Source organism: Bidens hawaiensis, unplaced genomic scaffold (assembly GCF_021521415.1).
Source record: "Bidens hawaiensis isolate Kalapana, Puna unplaced genomic scaffold, B.hawaiensis_p1.1 tig00000001_1, whole genome shotgun sequence".
Taxonomy (NCBI): domain Eukaryota; kingdom Viridiplantae; phylum Streptophyta; class Magnoliopsida; order Asterales; family Asteraceae; genus Bidens; species Bidens hawaiensis.
This window is the reverse complement of record NW_027491014.1, coordinates 1,820,530-1,841,454: the sequence shown is the minus strand read 5'-3', so window position 1 is coordinate 1,841,454 and position 20,925 is coordinate 1,820,530. Positions and strand designations below refer to the sequence as shown.

Below are 20,925 nucleotides of genomic sequence, written 5' to 3'. Positions count from 1 at the left end.
CTAGAACGATGCTTGTTGATTCAAAGCTTCCTATCCAATTTTGGAATGAGGCGGTGAATACTGCTTGTTATACACTTAATCGAGTTCTAACTGTTAAAAGACTCAAGAAGACCAGCTATGAGTAGTTAAATAATCGTAAACCTAATTTAAAGTACTTGGAACCATTTGGGTGTTCGTGTACGATGTTGAAAAAGGATGTGGGAAAATTTGATGAGAACGCCATTGAAGGGTATTTCTTGGGTTATGCTTCTCCTAAGAAACAAGTATTTAATTTTACGTCCGGTTGTGTTGAAGAGTGGTACCATGTGGACTTTCAAAAGTACACTACCCCTCCTCAAGGAAAAGGTCCCAACTGGATGTTTGACTATGATGGCTTATGTAATTCATTTACTCCAACGACCGATCATCCAGATGAAGATTTAGTTCGTGCTTATTTTGAAGAACATTTGGAAATTCTAAGGTTTGCAAGTTCTAATGATGTTGAAGTTCCAATCATTGCTCCAACAGAAGAACCTGAAAATGAGTCTCCTGTTCCTTTTGATAATACTTCTACTTCATCTGATGATAATATAGTTGTGGATCAGGTTATTGAACTTGATAGTGATGTTTTATCTCATGAATTAGGTGAACATTACACTAATTTATTTGAAAATATTGCTGTTTCTGAGAATCCTACTCTCAGAATTCATAATTACCATCCACAAGAAAACATTATTGGAAAACTTGATGTGGGAGTTCAAACACGACATCAAGTTGCTTCACTAAGTTAAAATAATGCCCTATGTGCTTATGTTGATTTACACTCGTCTGGAATTGTAAATCTTGCTAAATTTACTTGTTTTCTATCCCAAGTTGAGCCAATGACTCCTCGTGTGGAACTTCAAGATCCTTCTTGGGTAGAAGCCATGCAAGAAGAATTACAGCAATTTTCCCGTTTGGGTGTTTGGGATATTATCGACAAACCTGCTCGAGTCAAGAAGGCAATTCCGACTAAGCTGGTATATAAATGTAAGAAAGACAATCGTGGGATAATTGTGAGAAACAAGGCACGTATAGTGGTGCCAGGTTTTCATCAGCAAGAGGGTATTGATTACACTGAAGTATATGCTCAAGTTGCAAGATTAGAGTCGATTCGAATCTTTCTGGCATATGTTGCTTATAAGAATATTAAAGTATATCAAATGGATGTCAAGAGTGATTTTCTCAGTGGTTAACTTCATGAGGAAGTGTTCATTTTAAAGCCTCCAGGTTTTGAAGATCCTGATTATCCTGACCGTGTTTACTGATTAAACAAGGCATTATATGATCTACATCATGCCCTGAGAGCTTGATATGGCACGCTCGCCGACCATCTGACGGATAATGGTTTCAAACGTGGAACTGTTGACTGCACTTTGTTTTATAAGAATATTGGTGATGATCTTCTTCTTGTTCAGATTTATGTTGATGACATAATCTTTGGGTCAACAAACGACACGTTGTGTAAGGAGTTGGGGAAATCAATGCAAACCAAGTTCGAGATGAGTTTGATGGGAGACATGAATTTCTTTTTAGGGTTGCAGGTTCATCAGTCTGCGAAAGGAATCTTCATTCATCAGACAAAATATGTGAACGACGTCTTGAGCCGATTCAAGATTACTGCCGGAAAAATCCCTTCTACTCCTCTTCCAGTGGGTCACAATTTATCACCGGATGAATTGGAGGATACCGTTGATCCTACCCTCTATCGTGCTATGATTGGTCTTTAATGTATCTAACTGCTTCTCGACCCGACATAATGTTTGCTGTTTGTTTATGTGCTAGGTATCAATCTAGTCCCCGAGTGACTCACCTGGAAGCGGTCAGCGTATTCTGCAATATCTTAGGGGAAATCCTGTCATCGGGTTATGGTACCCCAAAGACGATACTTTTGATCTTACCGCTTATTACGACTCAGATTATGGAGGATGCAAGATTAATTTCAAGTCTACCACAGCGGGATGTCAATTCTTAGGAAGCCGGCTTGTTTCCTGGCAGTGTAAGAAGCAGACAACGGTCTCCACTTCAACCGCGGAAGCTGAGTATGTTGCAGCCTCGAGTTGCTGTTCCCAGGTTTTATGGATACAACAACATTTTCGCGACTACGTTTTGAAGTTTCTTACTACTCCCATCTTGATTGATAACTCTGCTACTATTAGTATCACCAAAAATCCTGTACAACATTCTAAAACGAAACTAATCGAAATTCGATATCATTTTATACGGGATTGTTATGAAAAGAAATTAATTGACATTGAGAAAGTACATACTGATTTTCATAAAGCCGATCTATTTCCCAAAGCCTTTGATAAAACACTTTTTCTATTTTTGCTTGGTTTAAATGGATTCAAGACCCTCACTGATATCCTGAAATAAGGATGATTATTTTTTCTTTCTGTTCATTTTGGTTTATCATTCTATTTTGTTTTTAAGTTTTAGGGGGTGACTCTTAGAAAATACAAAAATATTGTGTGTTTCGTTTGGATAGATAAAACCCAAAAACATTAGAAAATTTTGAAAAATCAATTCCTGTTTTTATTTTGGAAAACCAAAAACATCCTAAAATTTGAAAAATCAAAAAGATTGTGTTTTCCGTTTGTACAGAAAATTTTGAAAAGGTCAAAAAGAATGTGAATTTTTTGTTTATAAAGAGAAATCCGAAAAGACAAAAAGATTCTTTTTTTAATTTGTACAGAGAAAAACCAAAAATATTTTTGCTTACGTTCGCTGAAAATTATGTCATTTACTTCTATTTGAAAGACATATACTTGTGTATGTTTGGCCCTGATAATTTCTTGTAAGTCTTCGGGATAGCCATTTACCTGATAATGGAAAGTATTTGGGGTGTTCGTTAAGCTTTCTACTTTATTTTTAGCTGAAAATTATGTCAGTTATTTAAGTTGGTGAAGCATGCTTGCATGTATTGGTCCTGTTATCTACTTGTAGATGGACAGGATATCCATTAATTTATGAACTTAAAATTAACTGGGGCAATTAAATTTTTGTTTATGCTCCTCAAAATTTTGAGTTTGAAGCAAAAAGAGAAAATGATAGTACATTGACTATTTGACCCCAAATCCAGAAAGGAATAAGCTTAAAAGACTGAGTGTTTAATCATTGGTGCATTGATAGGTCTTAAACAAGCTGTTAGAGTAAAGTAAGTGATATAAACCTAAAGAAAAGCCAAATTGAAAGAGGTGTTAGTCTCTAGCAAAAGTCTCGGTAAGGATGGCAGAAATGTAATAACCAGTCATACTCAAGCCTTATAGTTGTTGATCTCCCAAAAATATAATAAAGCAAATAACAAGCGTTAGGATTCTTGACACTGTGAGTTTTTATGCGGCTTAATCATCTGGGTATTCATATGCATGAATATTTCACTCGCTTTTAGAGCAAACCAAAAGTCATTAAACTTGATCACTGCTATACTTCGTACACTCCAAATTACTGACTTGATCAGACTCCGCTGTTAGTCATACAATTGTTCCTCCCTTGCGCGCGTCTCAATACTAATAAGAAAAGGACCCCAGGGGATACAATGTATGTAAGCCGACAGATGGACTCGTGCATACTCACTCACAGTAAAAGAAACTTGATGCATTGCTCAAATATTCTAAAAGTCTCAAATTTTGATCAACACTATAATGGTTTAAGTCAAACTGGGGTGATTTGGCAAAAATCTAATTAAGCTTGAACCGAGATTAGGGGCTGATAGTTTCTGATATTCTGTGCGCTAATTGAACCTTAAAATCATATCACAAAAATGCTCGAAGGTTTGTTATAAGTGTTAAGTGGACAACAATATCAATGACCGACTTAACGCTAGTCACAATATCGCTGAAATATAAAACTGTGATGGAAGGGCATTTTCGTCAATATGATTATCTGCTCAAACTCGACAAAAACACAAAAATATGTACTGCTTTTGAAAAAAAACATAGAAAAACACAAAAAGATTGTTTATTTTCTATTTCAGATATTTCTGTAAATACATCTGTAATTTTTACAAAATACCAAAAATATTTTATATTTCATTTTACATATTATTTAAGTTGTAATGAACGTAAAACGTTTTTAAGTTATTTGATTATCGAGATAAACGACCTCGGTAATTCGTGTAAGTTAATTGGATAAAAATATTTCTTTAATTTTATTTTATTTATTTATTTTTTTATTATTTATTTATTTAATTATTTAAGTTAAAATTAAATAAACTATAATTCGTTATTTATGGATAACGAATTAGATTGTTTTTTAACGAACTACACTCTAGTTCGTTCAACTAATTCGCTTCCGCACTCTGTAACGAAACAATTCTAGTTCGTTATGCATATTTAACGAATCAAGCACGAATCAAGGCTAATTCGCCATCTCACGTGTTCAGTTTAGATAACGAATCAGCTGATTCGTTATTTCAAAACTCACACGAATTAGGCCAATTCGTACATTGGGAAGTGTGTAAGGACTGTGTATAAATGACAGGTGTGAAACAAACCGTCCTTCACCATTCCTTCATCTTCCTTATATCTAAAGACACCCTATTCAAATTTTTTTTATTTTCTCGACCTTCGGAATTCAAACTTTTGAGTATACCAGTGTATTGCTAAGGTATAGATGATCACTTCTTTGTGATTTTCGTCAAAAATGTTACAACTTGGATAGTCTAATTATGTGATTTTGATATAAGGGTTTTACGGTTTCTGAAACCGTGTATAATAAGATTCATAAGTAATGTATGTAGATTATTTTGTGTTCACTAAGATCGGAATGCGATTCCGAGACCCTTGGTGAACTTTAATCAGTGTTTGATTATTGTTTGCCGGGTCAATTAAGTTTGTGTTGTTTCGGGTGTTTATGCTTCGTTAAAACCCTTAATAACCTAATGTATTTCATGTGGTTGAACTTCAAATTAACACCATTTGTTTCGTATCGTGTTTCCGAGATCGTTACGAATGTCGATTTGGTTATTCAACGATAATTATGAAATAATCAAACCTGGATTCAGCATGTTGACTTTTAGTGTTCTTGTGTAATTTTAACGTTGACCAGGATAGTCAAAGATTAAGCCAATTTTGTGGCCACTCGTTATCCTTAGCGAATTGGAACTCTTCATGTCCAATTCGTTAAGTAACTTACACGAACTAGATTAGCGAATAAGGTATTTTAACGAATCAGCTTAAGATTCATCAATTTGACACGAACTACAAGATAATTCGCTAAGTCTCGTTCATTAAATTATTTACTTGATAGCGAATCAGTCAATTCGTTACATTTCTATAACGAATCAGATTGTGTTTGATAACAAATGACATTCTACAATTAATTATTCACTTAATTTCACCAAATATTGTAATTAATAAATTATTTCAAAGGTCTAAACACGTCGATACATCGATTACACACGACATATAAAATTAAATACACCATCTATTGATAGATATATATATATAAGTGCTAAATGTATATTACATCTTCACATTACTTATACTCGTTTATATTATTCAGTGAAATGGCCGATCAAATGGATCAAGACCCACCCGTTGCTCCCCAAGAACAAGAACAACCCCAAGATCAAAGGCAACCTCAAGAACAGGCTGATGTACAGTTGCTATCATATGATAAGAAGCACAACATATGTGCTTATGTTGATTCAGATGTTGCTAACGTAGCGATGTTTGGGAATATTTTGGCATTTTTACGACGTTCGGTGATACATTAGGCTATAACTGCTCGACCTAATGTTTTTTTGAGCATTACTAGGCAGTTCTAGAATACTGCTGAGTTTGTTGAAGCCGAGAATCACATTCGAGCAACAATCAATCAAACTCCTATAACTGTGGATGTTGAAGTGATTAGGAGGGTGCTTCGATTTGGGGACAATGATAATAACCCAAGTGAGTTTGATAAGAAATTAATCAAGGGTTTATTTACACGTGTACGTTATGGTAGAGATGTTGAAGAGTCCGTGCTTAACAAGAATGGCCTGTGCCCACCTTACAAGTATCTTTTACACGTACTGATTCATTGCATGGGTGGTCGTAAAGGGGGATTTGATGAATGTCGTGTAAGTCTGCAATCGGCATTTGTGGCTCTTATTCTCAATAAACCATTCAACTACTCATAAATGGTTTTCGATCATTTGAAAGAACAAGTACAGTAAACGGCTCAGAAGAAAAAGTTCTTGATGTATCCCGGATTTTTACAATTGATAATTAAAGACCTTATACCAAACTTGGTGATTGATCGAACATTAGTGGAAGATGTTCTTGACTTAGAACACATGAAGGCTGACACGGTGCATAGATTGACGATTTATCGTAAGGAAAGGCCACGGGACAAACGGATGATTGGTCATATAATTAATCCTAATTATGAATGTCCTCCCAATGAACGTTGGATCCACGATGACTCGGATTCCGAACGTGAGGGAGGAGAAGGTGGGAACGTTGATGATGGTAATGATGGTGGAGATGGTGGTAATGGTGGTGCTGGTGATGCAGCTATTCAAGAGCAACAAGCTGCAGTTAATGTCGTGTTATCCGCTACAACGTGAACGAAAACGAAAGGGTAAAGCACCAGCTTCTGAAGCTCCAGCAAAGAGATGAGTATCAGCTGGAGATGGTGTAATTACTGGTGTGCCACCGCCTCGTCAAACCATGTCTCAACGCCCGGTAGTGCCGCCTACTACTAGCACTCCGGCGCTTACATTGACAACTACGATGGTCCCTCATGAGCGGCTTGGTATGATTCCACATATGGCATTAGCTGAAATACCAATGCCTTTTGCTACACCTTCCATTGTTCCTCCAACACCGTCCATGAAGCCTCCTCCACCTAGTGATGTCTCATTTATGAGAATTACTAGGACTCAAGGACCAATCCAGCCTGTTCATCCAACTTTGTATGCTCTGCCACCGAACCGTCAGACAGACATGTTGTTGAATCTCCTTCATTTGTATGAAAATTAGATGTCTGCTGACCGCCTGAATCAGGAACTTCTCATGGAAAATCAAAAGAGACTAATGGGATATGTCTCTTTCTGCCAGAAAGAAACGAAAGCCCTACGTGAGATTGTTACGTCTCAGGGGGTGAAATTAAAAGAGCATGAGGAACTTATTCTACAATTAACTTGTAAAGATTATGCACTGAAAAGACTCAAGAATGACGATGAAGACCCTGATGAGTCTGGTGTTGGTGGTGAGATGAAACAAGCTCACGACTCATCTGCAGGTGCAGGTACGAGTGATGGTGATGACTCGGGTAAGCAGTTTGTTGTGTATCATGATTCAACTGCTGTTAAACCGATTGAAATGATTGAAGCCAATACCGTCATATTTATGGATGGATCGGGAATGGTTAGGAGTGTGGTGAATAGGGATGAGATTAAGGTTGGTGAGTTCGTTGAAAGGTCTCTAACACGAGAGCAGATTTCAATACTGTTAGGGTTGAATGATGAACAGTTAACCGTGTTAGAGACAGAGCCTGATGTTGAGGTGGTGAATGAGGAAGGCATAATAAATGATCCGTCTATTCAAATGAATACGGATTTTATTTATGAAGACGAGGAAGTTGAGGTAGAAGACGTCACTGCTGAGGAGTATCCTGACTTGTTTCAACACACAAATGTTGATCAAGGTGCTCTAGTATTCGATGAGAAAACGTTTAAAGCTGCTGAGGATGATTTGGTAAAGGCATCTAAGGGTAAACAAGCAGCTGATGCAGTATTTAATTCACTTGAAGTCATAACCGATGCTGATATTGCTAAGTGGTTCAGCTATAAGAAGGTGAGTAAGATTATCAAGGCGTATCGGTATGTAGATCAAGAACGGAAGGAAGAAGCTGCCGCTAGAGCCAAAGCTAATCAAGTGACTTCTTTCAAGACTGTATCAAAGGTTCATGGTGATATCGTCTCCTGGCTATATGATTCTGATCTTAAGGTATGTATCGTTAAATGGGAGAAGGGAATCCAGTACTACAAGAAGATAATGGACGTTCTTACCCTACCGCGTTGGGATCTCCGTACCCTCGCATGTCGTCCATTTATCAATCGTGGTGGCGACCTTACAGCTGAGTGGTTTCATCAACACTTGCTGTTCGAGGTCAATCATGGTTTCAAATTTTTCAAGCCCCAGGTCCATACACGTAAACGTATTGATGAAGACGATGAAGCTTGTTCTTAAGGTAAAGCCGCCGAAGACGATGAAGCGTGTGCCGGTGAAGACGATACACCAACGCATGCATCTATTGTTTGACCGCTAGTACTACGACAATTGTACTGGCGAGGCCGTCATTGTGTTGGGTAAAGGTCTGAAGGCTGAGCTTATTAAAATTATCGACCCGATGTGGTTGGTTAATTTAACTGAGACCGATAATGACGTGCTGCACAAGAACAAGATTCTGATTGAGCACGATGAAGACTATGATCTGGCTATACAATTCCAACGCGTTGTGCATGTTTGTTATGAAAACGGGATTCATAGTTGCAGAGACTGGCAGTCCAAGCGTTTCAAGTGAAGATCAAATGCAAAGAGCTCAAGACGAGGGGGTGTTTGTTAACGCAGGTTTTGCGTCTTGAGTCTTTGTATTTATCGTTAAAGTATTTGTCGTTTTTGTTTAATGTAATAAACAATTAATATATATTGTAGTTCGTTAATGTATTAGTATAGTTCGCTAAGGATGTTTAGCGAACTAGATCTAAGTTAATTCCCTCCTGATTCGTTAAGGATGTTTAACGAATCAGGGGGTGTTTCGTTAAGATTATTTCCATTAAATGTATGTAACGAAGTAGATCCTAGTTCGTTAGGGGATGTTAACGAACTAGGTCTATCTTCTATATATAGTGACCTTTGTCACTGTTTAAGTTAAGTTTAGAGATTTAATTAACAAACCCCTGTCCGATCTCTCTCTCAATCTTCATATTAATATTATTAACATACTCATACAATACATATAGATATATAACATATTAACTATAGATCAATGGCAATGATGAACTAGATCCGTATTTAGGTTAATTGAGAAACGACTCGGATCTTAGATCTTTGTTAGTAAGGGTAAACCTGAGTTCAAACACTTTATACACATATGTATAATTAACATAATGATAACGTACATATGTGTACATTATGTAAATGAAGATTATATAAAAATATGCATATGTGTATAATTAGGTTTTTTTTATAAAATCAGAATGAAAAATAAATTTTTTTTGGTTCTTTTACTTTTTTAAAAAATTTCGTTTTTTTTTTGTTTTATATTTTTTAAAATATGTATAAAGGTTTTTTGTGGTCCAAAATGGTTCTCAAATTTCAAAAATTTTAAAAAATTCTCTTAGGATCCTCTCTCTCACACACACACATATATATATATATAGAGAGAGAGAGAGAGAGAGGAATATAGATTTAATAAAACACATAGGGGTATGATCGTCAAGAATCATTTATTTAAATTATGGAATACATATTTTTATTAACTGGCTTCCCTTATTTTTTTATGATTTTTTCAATCCATTATATGTTTTTTTTTCTTGAAAACGTAATCAAAATCAAAGAGATTATGTTTAAAATATTCAAAATCAAATATCATATTAGTCATCAATAATTTCTAGCATATTTACATTCTCCGTTCAAAAATCCAGATAAAACATTTTGATTTTCTTCAAAACCAAAAGTTTAATTAGTAATAAAAGCACCCACGTTCTTGTAATCCAATATAATACTTCATAATATTTAAAAAAATGAACTTTAAATCCCAATATATCTCGAAATACACACCTAAGTTTATTGTGTTTATGTAACAAAAAAAGACTACTTTTATTGTGTGTTTTTTTCCAAGGCTAATAACATACCATTTTTAGTGTGTTTCTAGGACATAAAGAGACTACTTTTATTGTGTGTTCTTGTTTCAATACTAACAACAAAGTTTAGTGTGTTTCATTAACAAAGGAGACTACTTTTATTGTGTGTTTCTTCGTTATCTTCAATTACAAACTGGTCGATTTCACAGAATAGCCAAACAAACCACAAACGAAATCGGAAGAACACCCGGATTAAAACTCAACATGGTGATTTTGCAAAAATAAATAAATAAATATATAAATAAAAGTAAAGAATAAACTACAATTAAGTACACCATCAAGATTTTTCTTTTGCTTTTTGAAGATTGATGAAAACTAAGGAAAATGTTGTAATTCACGAGATTGGAGAGATGATATAATGATTGCCAAAAAAATAGGAGTTGCTATAGATACACAGTTGAATTATCTTCATGTGTTAATTAATACATTGACTAATTTACCCATTTTTCTATATAATTAGGACTTTAAAATAAAACACACCAACAAATAACACAACATTTCATATCAACCATTGGATCACCCATCCAACATAGCTCGTTGTGGGTCTCATATTGTTCGGTGATCAATTGTGTTAATGATCAATATTTAGTAAACTATTATATGGAGCCATTGGAGAAACTCGTAGAGGCTTAACTTATCTATAGGTATGAAGTTACTAAAGATTAAAAATGTACTAACCGCAACCAGAAGTTTGATGAATTGTTTGCCACAAATACCCTTACCTCGAGCTCCAAGTTTCATTAGATGACGTATTTGCTATGGAAAACCAAGACTGCTTTAGATGTTGGAGTTAATTCCTGAACTAGAGTTATGGACCGAGTAGGTGGCGCTGGTTCGAGCTATTGAATCAATCTCATTAATTAATTAATTATTGAAATTAGAGATAATTATCTATTTTATTTATTAGATAGAGAGGAATTTTATTTAGTAGATAAATGGGAGTTTGTGTTCGTGTCTAATTGTAGTCGAGTCTCTATATAACCCCAAAGAATTAATGTTAGGGTTGTGGGAGAATTAATCCAGTTTTGAGTTATTTTCTTAGTTAATGAAATTGGTGAGTAACCGAGTTATGCCAGATATTCTCAGCGATTAATTCGTGTTCAAAATCATGTTAGATGTATTTGAAAGCAACGGGGATTGTTTTATTATTGATCAAGTATAGTATAAATACTATGCTACAAGATGTATATATGCTACAAGAGGTGTTGTTTACTACGTAGGATGTTTCCGTCAAATTCAAGGGCTTGACCGTGACAGTTAAATGAGTTAAGCCTGTTGTAACTCTGGTCTTAGTTAGGACACGTCACATGCACTTAAACTGCTAGCTTTGACCTTTTGTCTATAAGTAGAACTTATGCAACTTATACTTCTAGATCAATCAGTTATTGTAATCATCTGTAAAAATACGTTTCTTATTGCAATTCGATTAATGATTTTGATTTACCTTTTAATGTTGTTGTTAACGGTCGATTCAATGTTTTATTGGATCTCACGGAATTGTAATTTAAGAAATTTCGCATCTCAAAATCTATACTATATAATAAATAAAACTTTCTAATGCCACATGTCATCATCAAAATATTCCTTATAAAAATTTTCCCTCATCCCTCTCATATTAAATACATTTCTCTTTTTTATTAATAGTTTGTATTTTATATTTTTCTTTTTAATCTTTCATTTTCTCTTTTTAATATTTATTTCTTAATTTAAAAAAATTAAATACCAACAAATGTTATTTTGTTTTATATAAATATATTGTATTGGTTATTAATATTAGGTATATATAAGTAATCAATTTTTACGTTGATTTTGAATAATGATTACAAAAATTAAGGTTTTAAATATATTATATATTAGTTAGTTAATATTAAGGTTTTATAAGAAATGATATTATTGTATGAAAAGGCAAGATTAACTTAAATTTAAAATTTTAATAAACTTTTAACTTATTAAATATATATGATTGTTTACTTAATTACAAGTTTTTTTTTTCCTTAAAAGAAAATTCACTATGGATGTATTCTTAGTGTTTATGTTAATATAAACGAGCTGGTTTTTTTATCTGGTTAAAGTATCAAACATGGTTCAGGTACAAACAACTTATGATTAAAATGAGTTTCGGTCACGGGTTGGTTTAAAATAACCATTTAAAACTTATTTTTTAATTGATTATTTGTATTAACTCATCATTTATGTTAAGTTCATCATCTTAAAAATTCACAAAAATATAAACACCAGACTACATGTTTTGGTTTTCAGGTGAATAAGAAAACTTCTTATCTTGGAATAAAATGTTAGACATTAGCACATTGTTAATCAGATAAAAAATTGACTTTGTATATCTTTCTACTATTGAATATTTCAAAAATATATATTTCTTTAGTGAACGAATTGCATCAAAAAATGAGACCGTTCAAGAAATTAGCAAACATTGTTATCCATGTTTTCAGGAGATGAAAATATTACCATTTTTCAAATGGTATCTGTTAGACATAAATAATATGTTACAAGAAAGTATTAGTTTCATGACGCTTTAAATGGCCTCAATATATTAGGTTGTCAAGTCATAGGTTAGCCATAAAAGCCGATATATGTTGCTTAAAATATTAACTATAAAATTTGTCTATGCAATTAAACTAAACTACATATGAAAACACAATATGATAATCGTGCTACAGAAGCTGAAATCATATCCAGAAGTAATATTGGAAATCATACTTTTATTTTTAAAAACAAATCCTACGCCTTTAAATAAAATAATTAATTTCAAATAATGAAATTTTCACTTTATTTTGTTTGCAATGAAGATTAAAAGCTAAGGTCAATCATTGTAGATAGTTGATTTATTTTTTAGACAATTTATTTTAGCTTATGATCAGTTGTGTTGCATTATCTAAAGTTAAAAGCAAAAACAACGTGAAACTACTAAGTTTTTATATAGAAAGTAAAGTTATAAATAAAACTACAAATATTGTGTACAAAGAAATATTTTGTAGTTTATGAATTTTGTAACAACTTTTTATATCCAAATTGTGTAATTTATTCTGCCATATAATATATATTCATATTTTTTGAAGATATTTTTTTGTATTTTACATTTTGTTATTATTTGAATAAATTTATTTATCTAACCCGTGTGCTACACGAGTAGCTAACCTAGTGCAATAATAAAATAAATTTCCTGTAAGGTTTTAACTTAATTCAGCTAGAATTCTGGATTAATTTGAATATTTGTTCCATATTATTAATCATTTTGATTAGTTAATCTGTTTCGACTGTCAATTTATGAAATTCACTTCAGTTGCTAATAAATTGAAGAGTAACGCGTACGTTGACTAAGACACCGTTTCAGTTGCTTGGGAATGCTTGTTTATTTGTGGAAAAAAGCACTGACGGATCTAGGAATATTTTTTAATGGGTTCACTGTTCGGGTCGGTCTTACGGTTCGGGTCGTTCGACTGTTCGGATCGCTTCGATGGTTCGGTTCAATTCGACGGTTTCGGGTCGATTCATTGTACCAAGAATGAGATTTTACTAAAGATCATATTTGTTTCCTCAAAATAATGACCATAACATTCTTTTAGAAAGGCTAAGCCTATCTCTCTTTCTATATAATACATAGCAATCAGATTTGCATGCCAGCTAAGTTGTTGGGCCAAGCATAAGATAGTAAGATACACACACATTAAGTAACCAGTAATAAAAAAATTAAAGAAGATACTGTAAGTGGGAATTGAACCCAGGTTCTCACATAACTAAAGCAAGGTTTTACCATTAGACCATGTTTCAACTTTGTTTATGTGTTCACTATCATATTTTATATAGGCATTCTATATAAAATCCGAAACTCAGTGGGTTCCCGTGAACCCACACCCAATAAACTAGACCCGCCCATGGAAAAAAGCACACCATAATAATCAAGTAACACTTTGTTTGAACTAAAGGTATGTTGAGGGGTCCTTATGTTTCTAGGAGTTCAAATGAAATGCTCAAATTGGGTTCAACTGACTAGCCGAAGGACAACACTGCCCGATTGAAGATCCGTTCAGAATTTGTAAGTAGTTGGAGCGTTGCAAATTGAAAGCTGACACGCTTGATCAACACATTTAAGTGTGAAATTTAAATCTGAAAAAAAGGAGAAAATGAAAACGATCATAACCACTCTCATTCCATAACTGAATGTAGTCCGGAGCGTTTTGTTAATCTTTTGTTTAATGAGGTGAAGCAATAATTGTTTGATGATGAAGTGCATAATGAATCGATAATTAAGGATGTAGAAGGTGTGAAAGTTGGATGGAATAAGAGTAAAAATTTGATATTTCATTAATCAATAGGGATATATACAATTGGAAATTTGGGTTGGTTAAGAGTGCATTTAATGAAATTACAAAATAATATATGCAATTGTCCGTAAAAAATAGACATGTCAAGTTAGTCTGGTGATACCAAAGACGATATACCAATAGGGGTATGTGGCCCGTTAGCAAAGACAAAGTCTTTAAAACACAAGAGGTTGGGAGGTCTATCAAATGACAAAAATTCACCGTTCAAAGAAAAATATAGAACATGATATTTCTTTTCATAAACAAACACAACAGCAAGGACAACAGTGAAAAACAGTCAAATTAAAGGAACCGTAACTAATGAGAACGTGGCATTTAATATAGGATGCAGCATATCCTGGAAAAATATTTAATATCAAACAAAGTACACCAATAATATATATCCAATCTCTATACATATATGACATAATCCATAGATCCAAATATAGTTGTTAAAGTCCTATAAGTCTTGGTCTTGCTTTTGGTACATTTTTTTAGAATGCTTCTTTATGTTGTTAAGGTTATTTTGTTTTGTGCATATGCTTCTGTTTGTTTATGCAGCAGCGAAGGAAGAATAATTCTGAATAAAAATGTGTCAGTATTAGCTGTGTTAGTATTTGGAGACTCATTTGTTGATCAAGGGAATAACAATTATATCAACACATTGGGTAAAGGAAATTTCCTCCCTTATGGAAAGGATTTTCTTGGAGGAAAACCAACAGGAAGGTTCTCCAATGGCAAAACACTACCAGACCTTTTAGGTAAGTTTTTTTTTTCTGACATCTTTGGCTCAATTCACACACTAAACACATTACTCAGACCACTTTTTTCATCATAATCATAAAAATATATGGCATTATATCGCTTTTGTATCAAGTATAACACGAACACATAATACATGTTACAATCAAATACAAATAGTTTTTAACTTGAGACACATAATACGCCTTACGATACGTGCATATGTATATATGTGTGAACCCTCGGGTGGGCTAAAGTGAAATTACACTAATTTTGACGTCATTTTAGTAATCTCGTGAAAATAACGTTAAAAGTGGCGGAAGGTTAATCAGACATCATGTGGTGGTGTTGATAGCCGAAAGACAAGGGTGCATGCACCAATCGACCGATGTCCCGATGGTTGGGTGTTATGTGCCTTATAACCAAGGCTTGATGCAAAACCATTATTGAGCCGTAGTCTCACCAGAAGCAGCCTCTCTATTCCTACAAGGTAGAGGTAAGGCTGTCTACATCTTACCATCCTCAAACCCTACCATAGCTTTGCTATTGATGGGATTTACTTAGTACGCTGATGATGATGATTATTATTATTATTTGTAATGTAATTAATTTAGTTAAAAACTGCATAGTAATAACTATAATTCTAATTATTTATACCTTTAGTAGATTAATTTCATTCATAGTGGATCCCGCTCATGTATAGTACATCACTACATCCTTCGTAATTTTGACCAAATTGTTTATGTATTTTTGAAAAAAAATAATTTAAATGTGAGTAAAAGGTCTTCATCAAGAATCACGTCACTGGTCAAATTAGAGGAAACTTAATCAATAACTTCACTAGTAGAGGCGGCTCTACTACTGGTTGAGGGGTAGCCCATGTTATCTCTCAATTATCTTGACAAACTATAATTTTAGTGTTTTTTTTTTCTTCTTTGTTTTATGCATCGACTACTTAAAAAATTAGCGATGTACTACCTCTCAACTTTTCTTTTACATCCGCTACTATTCACTGGATTCTCTTAAAGAGCAATATTAAATACTTCCATATCCACTGTTCTCCAATCTCAAAGAGCACCCAACCACGTTCCCTAATGTTCATTATGTAAAACTTCATGGTGATCAAACAAGTGCAAAGTAATATTTAAATTTCAAAAGTAAAATCAACATATAACAAAAATATACAGGGTAAAGATTTTAAGAGAACTCATTGGAAATTAAAAAATTTGAGAAACATTTTGTGTAAAAAAAACCTTTAAAAAAATTATAAAACAAAAAAATTTAAAAAGTAAAAAAAAACTAAAATTCTTATATTTCATTCCGGTTTCATATAAAAAAATAAAGAAAAATCATATTATACACATGTGTATTATTTCATTTAATCTCTAGTTACGCATTGTACACATATGTATATTATCATTTACCTTAAATTGTATATATGTGTATGAAAAAAAAACATGTATGCACATATATGTACATAATATACATATGTGCATAATTTAGCTAAACCACAAAGTTTTTTTTTATGAAACCGAAATGATAAATAAGAATTTTGGATTTTTTATTTTTGCGTTATTTTTGGTTTTATGATTTTTAAAAATTTTAGGGTTTTTTGTGGTTTAAAATGGTTCTCATAGTTTTCAATTTCAAAATAGTTCTCAAATGATCCTGATCATATATATATATATATATATATATATTACAAAGGGAGACAAAAATAAGAAATGTGAGAAGAATTTGTGACTACACAAAAAACCTCTTAATAATAAATTTAAAAAAAATAATACAAAGATCATAACTCAAAATATAAATAAAAAAACAAAAAAAAATTAAAAACTAAAATGTTTCCGCTATCATTCCCGTTAAAAAAACGAAAAAATAAAAAAAATCGACGAAAAGACACAATGCCGAGATCAAAGACTTGTTTCACTTACCATTTTTTTACGAGAATGAGAAAGACGGTGAAAATATTTTTGTGTTTTTACTTTTTTCTTTTTTTTTAATTAAATTTTGAGTTATGATTTTTTATTTATTTTTTTAATATGTTTTAGGGTTTTTTGTGTGGCTACAAATCCTTCTCATCCTTCTAATTTTTGTTCCCCTTTATAGAATAACTTGACCATATATATATATATATATATATATATATATATATATATATATATATATATATATATATATATATGGTAAGGATCCTAATAGAACTCTTTGCAAATTGAGAACTTTGAGAACCATTTTGTACCATTAAAAACAGCTTTAAAAAATATTTAAGAAAATCATAAAACAAAAAATAATAAAAATTTTAGAAAAGTAAAAAAACCAAAATTCTTATATTTCATTCCAGTTTCAATAAAAAAATAAAAAAGAATAAGAAAACGTCGTATTATACATATATGTATAATTTTATATAATCTTTAGTTACGTAATATTCACATATGTATAGTATCATTTATCTTAAATTATACATATGTGTACATAAAAACATGTAAATGTACATATATGTATATATTATACATATGTGTATATAATTTGGCTAAACCGAGTTTTTTTTAATGAAACCGGGATGTTAAAATAAGACTCTTGGTTTTTTTACTTTTTTCATTTTTGTGTTTTTTTATTTTATGATTTTTTTTATTTTTGGGATTTTTGTGGTCTAGAATGGTTCTCATGGTTCTCAATTTCAAAAAGGTTATCTCATGATCCTGATCCTATATATATATATATATATATATATAGGTTGGGGTTATAATAAGAAGTATAGTGTGTCTAAGAAGTGTAAGAAATAATCTGGTGCATTAGATATGTTGATCTGACAATGGATATAGAAAGTGTGTTTATTGGGCAGTGTATTTTATTTTAGTTACGATGTGTTTATTGTGCGATGTGTTTTATTAGATCTAATGGTGAAAACATACTTTATCATTTCTCAGGAAAAATCTACTTCTTATTATAACATTGCTCTCTCTCTCTCTCTCTCGCTATATATATATATATATATATATATATATATATATATATATATATATGGAGGGTTATTTTTAGAACCATGGTGAGTTTTAAGAACTTTAAGAACTCAATTTTGAACCACACATTTAATTAAATGATATGAAATATGTGGCTGAGATTAAATTCAATTAAAAAATGAAGCAGGAAAGAGAATAAGTATTTTTGATAATTACATAAGTTTAAATGTTAGTTACACATGTGTAAAAAGTCGATTCGGTGTGTAATAAAATTCCGTAATTTTTTGTACATCACTTACACTTACGTATTACACACGTGTAAAAAAAATTCGAAAAAAAAATTGTTACGTTGAGTTCTTTCGAGTTCTTAAAACTCAAAGTAGTTCTCAAAAGAAATCAATCCTATATATATATATATATATATATATATATATATACCTATACTAATAAAAGAAAATAATTCTTGACACATGGCATTCTGAGGTTAATTCTAACTATCAAATTCTCGCTAAAATCACTTCTCTTCTACTGATGGAAAAGAAAAAAATCTTGGTTCTAAATATAGTATTAATTATTAATTCAAAATACCGTACTAATTGGTCAATCTCCATTATTTATATTATTAATGCCATAAATTATATTCTAAACATACTTAATATTAAAAAAATATTAATATAACAATTACATGGCATAAAGTATATTTTCTTTAAAATTGAATTTTATATATAAAAGAGTTTATATTAAAAGAGTAAATTAACATTCAATTTTTTGAGATATTTTCATATTGAAGAAAACTATAATAATTTTTTTTATAAGTATACAGTCTTAAAAATCATAGATAAATTTTCCATTTTTATATATATTATTAGACTATTGTGATAGTTGAACAACAATGTATTTATAAGGACAACATAAAAGTTGTTTAAAAAAGAAATTTTTGTGTCTTTTTTGTCTATGGCCAGATTTGGAATGTATAACATTTTTGTGAAAGACTTTAGCTACATCTTTCACATCGAAAGGCCTCATGTTTTTAAATGTTGTTTCCAGTGATATTGCTTCATTATTGTATACTGATAGTAGAATAACTCATTCTCAATTTATAATTCAAATATATTTGATGATATAAAACGACTATATTTGTAATACATTATTTTACATGATAAAGAGACTTAATTATGTTTCTTTGTATTTGTATTAAATTATTCATTGTAATTCATACATTAAATTATCCCGTATAACATACGGTTTCTAAAGCTAGTACATATATATATATATATATATATATATATATATATATATATATATATATATATATATATAAGAGACTAGAGTGAAGAGACACATTTACCATTTTGCTTTTCCTTTATTGGAACGTTACTCATGCATAAAAGTTATTTAGCTGGCAAGCAAATGAACCCATTTATATCTTAGTAAAATATGGAATTCAAAAATATTAAAAGTTATCTCGCTACAATCGATTGTTCTTCTGATCCAATGAAATAGGATGATGGTTTAATGCTTAAGACAATTAAAATCTTTGGGAAAAAAATCTGACTCAAGTAGGCTTTCCCACAATGATGGTTTCCTCATAAAAGAAGTCACTGGATGAGTTAGGCCTAGAGAGTCAAAATCAATATAGACAGTTGACATCCCGTCTCAAAATGGTACACTAAGGTATTAGATGGTAGTTCTGAATGTCGGCCCAAACGGATCAAACAATCGAATCAAACGAATGAACAAACAAACGAACACGCGATATTGGGGTGACAACCCTCGACTCTTTTCATATAATCAAACGAATATAACAAACGAACTTCACTTCATGAATATACAAGGAGAATAGACTCCCTCTTGGCTCTCTCTAATAAAACTAATAATCTAGACCCTATTTATAAACCTAGTCAACTTATTCTCCAAGGCAAACCTAACTTTAAAAACAAGACAAACTTATTCTAAAGTAATCCATTACAAAACTTAACAAAAACAAACCCAGAACTTTAATCACTTAACGAATGAAGATTAAATCTTCATTCACCCTTTAATCTTGAATTGTATTCTTCTTGCATTTGTTCCTTTTTTTCAACTGGCTATAACATACTTACTTCACCAATTTTTCAAACTTAACATTCGTTCCTTTAGTGCTTAACTCTGAAACCATATTGCCATTTTCTTTCTCAACTTGATTCTTTTCATCAATTCGTTCTTGACCAATGTGTAACTCCAAACAAATCATTTGGGATCGTTCCAAACCGAATTTCCCTCAATTTCATAATCGGTTTCACATCATGACTTTCTTTCTTTTCAAATTCAAAGCTATTATGGTTACAACATACCTAAGGCTTTGTGTTGTACGTCCTATTCATGTTTCTCTGAACCTTCATCAACAGTCTTCCTTTCTGATCACGTAGCCTCAAAATCCCATTGGCTATGTCAATCTTACATCCTTCTTCATCCAACTTTCCCAAGCTAAGAAGATTGGTTTTCAACTTAGGCATATAGAAAACATCACAAAACGTTTTCTTTTCACCAGTCTTACTTACCACAGTCACAATACCATTACCTTTGATTCGATCTCGCATCCATCACCAAACTTCGCTTGACCCAAAATTCGTTCATCCAAGGTAGTAAAAAACTCTTTCTTTCCTGACATACGATGACTTGCATCATTGTCTAAGTACTATGTACCTTCATTCTTTTCATTCTTTTCAAACAAATAAAACGTTTTCTTTTCACCAGTCTGGCTTACCACAGTCACGTTACCTTTACCTTTGATTTCGATCTCGGATCCATCACCAAACTTCACTTGACCCGAAACTCGTTCATCCAAGGTAGTAAAAAACTCTTTCTTTCCTGACATATGATGACTTGCACCATTCTCTAAGTACCATGTACCTTCATTCTTTTCAAACACACTAAGGATAACCCTTTCTTCATTCAAACTTACTTTAATTATTTTAACAACCTGCCACAAACAAAGAAGGATCAACACCATCTTCGTTCTTTGTCTAATTTACTTCATCGTTCC

At 32.1% G+C, this 20,925-nt stretch overlaps 1 pseudogene; it reads left to right on the top strand.

Annotated features, from left to right (window-relative positions):
- Window positions 1–6,479: 6,479 nt before the first annotated feature.
- Window positions 6,480–20,925, top strand: part of LOC143567864 (GDSL esterase/lipase At5g42170-like) — a 39,332-nt pseudogene continuing 24,886 nt past the window's right edge.